Source organism: Narcine bancroftii, chromosome 7 (genome assembly GCF_036971445.1).
Source record: "Narcine bancroftii isolate sNarBan1 chromosome 7, sNarBan1.hap1, whole genome shotgun sequence".
In the NCBI taxonomy this organism is placed as follows: domain Eukaryota; kingdom Metazoa; phylum Chordata; class Chondrichthyes; order Torpediniformes; family Narcinidae; genus Narcine; species Narcine bancroftii.
The window spans coordinates 168,810,111-168,813,695 of record NC_091475.1 but is presented as its reverse complement, the minus strand read 5'-3'; the positions used below and the strand labels follow the sequence as shown (position 1 = coordinate 168,813,695).

At 39.9% G+C, this 3,585-nt stretch overlaps 1 pseudogene; it reads right to left on the bottom strand.

Moving 5' to 3' along the window:
• Positions 1-1,125: 1,125 nt before the first annotated feature.
• LOC138740061 (nucleoprotein TPR-like) lies at positions 1,126-1,859 on the bottom strand (annotated as a pseudogene).
• Positions 1,860-3,585: the final 1,726 nt, after the last annotated feature.

The window sequence follows — 3,585 nt, the reverse complement described above, 5'->3', positions numbered from 1 at the left end:
CCTTGGCACTGTCTCCATGACTTGACCTACCCGCTAACTTGTTTCTGCAACCCATGCCACATGGACTTGCTGACCACCGGGTTCCTGAATGGTGGATGGAGTAAAAAAACTCATTGCCTCCATGCCGTTGGGACGATAGGTTGAACCTGCCTGATGGCCACATTGCACAGGAGGGTAGTGTTACCTGTGCCGACTGGGATGTTCTTAAGCTGCAGCACTGTGACAACGGTCCTTTACCACATGCCAGGTCAAACTGTCTAGAAGGTCAGGAGCTTGAGGCCAACTGTGCTGATCGCTACTTCACTATCCAACACTGGGTATAGATGCCGCCTAAACTGTCGGGGTCACCAATTGTAGCCGACTGTTACAAAGAAACACACACACTCAGTGTGGGAGGGTAAGCTCTTGAGATTTATTGAGGCTGGAAAGGCTCCTTTTGTACAGTTGGAGTTCCCGCCCTTTGTTTAAGTGGCTGACATCAGCTGAATGATTAACAATAGTGGGCGGGAACATTCTTGCATGTGAATACCCTTCTTCCCCAGCCTGTTATTGATCTGTTAGCTAGGCAGCTTAGGGCTGCTGGTCTTGTACTGCTCCAGCTTTCAGAACTGGTTCGCTGTGTTAAGGGACGTGTTACAGTGTGTTATGCTGTTGTTTACTACCGCGTATGCCACGCAATGTGCCAGCTCGATCTCCGTGGTTACAGGCCGCCACACTGCATTGATTATTTTAAGATCAAGTTAGTTAGGCAATATGACAGCACATAATAACTCCATTCCAAATTGATTTTCTTTTGAGATAGTTTAGAGTTATTTGGAACTTCAAAAGAATTTAAATATTGTTTATTCTGTATTTGTTATGCTTGTTCTTTCAAGAAGAACAACTTTATGTGGGTTTAACACTTAACCGATTTTATTTTCCTTGAGCTGCTTCAATGACTTCCAGCCATAACTCCCATCAGATGTCAGTTCTGGTTTCTGCCCAATCACGCGCATTACATGCAGGGAAATTTAGTTCTTATAGACACACATAAATAACACATCTTTTCCCTTTTTTTATAAAAAAAAAGCCAAAAACACAAATACAATACAATGTCTACATAACAAAAGTATCTACATTCCATGGTCAGTCTCTTTTCACCAGTCATTCAAGTTCATTCAGGGCATCCGCAAGATTCAGCTGAAGTTGGAAAATCCATAAAGAGGTTTTGTCCTGCTCTTCCATTTCCTGTTTATCAGCAAGTTCGTGAATAGTTACCAGTAGCTGTTGTTTTGCTGTTGCATTTCCGCAACATTACAATAGGTTACCAGATGCTGAGAAATCACTTCTGAGGAACTGCTTATGTCAGCAGAACTAACTTCATCTTCATGTAAAGTATGATTTCCTCGTGCATCTTCTAGTTTCATCAAAAACACAATATTTTGCTGTGAAAGATCTGACACTTACATTTTATATCTCTGATTATCTCTGTTGAGTAATGAAGCACGTTTATTTCCCTCATCAGTGCCTTTTTGTAAATGGTAAATTTCCTTCATGTCATCTTCTAATTGATCTGAGATAGTTATCACGGATTTTTGCACATGTTCATATTCTTCATACTCGTGCTTTGGAAGTGGAGTTTTCATCTCCACTTCTTTCACAATTTCATCCAAATATTTACTCACTCTCTTATTTTTCTGTTTTGCCAATAGCAATTGATCTTAGGTTTCAATATATCCATTATAAAACTCTGTGAACTTCATCCCAGGCTTCACAATCTTGGGCACAGCTGCTGCAGTGGGCGATATAGCCGCCAGTTCCTCTTCTGATAGTCCAGCGACTCCTTAAAGCTCTGTAGTTGAAAGAAGATGATCTGCATTTTTTCATCTCTCATCATGAAGAGACCCTTCAAGTTTTCTTAAGAGTTCTGATTCCCTTATCGATATATTCTTATCCTCTAATACAGCCATTCTTTCTTTTAGACTCAGCTAAAGTCATTTATTAGAGTCAAGCTGAGTCCCTAAATGTCTCAAATGTTCTTCTATGCTACCACGCCCCTCTTCAGCCTTTGTCAGAGCTGCAATTCGCTGGGAAAGTTCAGCTTCTACTTCTGGTAACATTTCTGCTCACTTCATTGTTACCGGAACGTTCTCTCCAGTGTAGCCTGTTACTTTTAATTTCACAGGATACATTTTGCTCTTCATGGTGCGGGTCTTATAATTATCCATAGATAATAGATTCATCTGGGCTCTAGTTCTGTTTTGCCAGCCACAATCTGTAGTGAATCCATGAAGAATTCCTCCATTTCTTTGTCCATTGTGTATACCTTTCTCTTGGTATCTCCTGCTTTACAGCACTTTGCAAAATGATTCTTCTTCCCACATTTAAAGCAGACCTTTTCATAGGCAGGACACACCTTTGGAATATGTTTATCTCCCCACACCTGCGGCATTTGCTATTTGAGCTTACCACCTTGCTTTGTTGTTGCTTTGGGAAACTCCTGGTGCTCTGCTTATCTGTTTTCATTGCATGGACTGTTGTGTCTATCCTGTGTGTCTCCTTAACCGTTGTGTCTATCTTGTTCAGCTCCTTAGCTTGTGCTCATGTGGGCTGTGGTGCCCTACACATATTCATAGCCTTTTCCGGAGTCAAACCTTTCTCACATAAAAGCCTTTCTCTAAGTCCATTATCTAGGATTCTGCAAGCTATTTTGTGTGTAATGAGTCAATTTTTTCATATCTCCAAATTTACAGGACTTACTCAGGGTGTGAAGCTTGACTAAGTATTGGTCAAAGCTCATACCTTGTTTCTAGTCTCAGGAGCAAAACTTGAATCTCTCAAACATGATGTTTTTACTTGGAACAAAATACTCAAATTTTGTCATCAGAGTGTTCAACGTGAAAGCTATCACATCAATTTGAAAACTTTTATAGCTATCCAAGGCATTTTCACCCATCACATGCAAAAACATAGAAACTTTCCATTTTCATTCGGTCTCTCCCATTCCATCAGCTTCTAAAATAAATGTTGAATTGCTGTTCAAAGCATTTCCAATTATTGGCTAGATTGCTGGTAAACTGCATTGGTGTGGGAGGACTTAACATATCCATGCTTACGAACCCTTGTCTTCTCTTACTCACTTGGACACTTCTGACACCATGTTATGCTTGTTCTTTCACAGAAGAATGACTTTACGTGGATTTAACACTTAACTGACTCTATTTTCCTTGTGCTACTTCAACTAACTTCCAGCCAAAACTCCCATCATATGTCACTTCTGCCTAACTTCATGGCATGCTGGGAAATATAGTTCTTATTTACACATAAAAACACACTGGTCAACTATTACAACAGTCAAATAATGTTTTATTGTGTTCTACTTAATCTCTCTCTCTCTGTGCACTCTGTGTAGTGATTCTACTATTATACATTGGAGCATGTGACAATAAACTTGAACTTCAAAGTTCAAGTTTATTGTTAGAGTACAGTATATACATGACATCACATGCAACCCTAAGATTCTTTTTTTCCTGCAGGCCAGGCAGAATTTCTACTGATCGGTAACTGAAAACTGTTCTCTAGAAGAAAGATGCATATGAAAAAGAG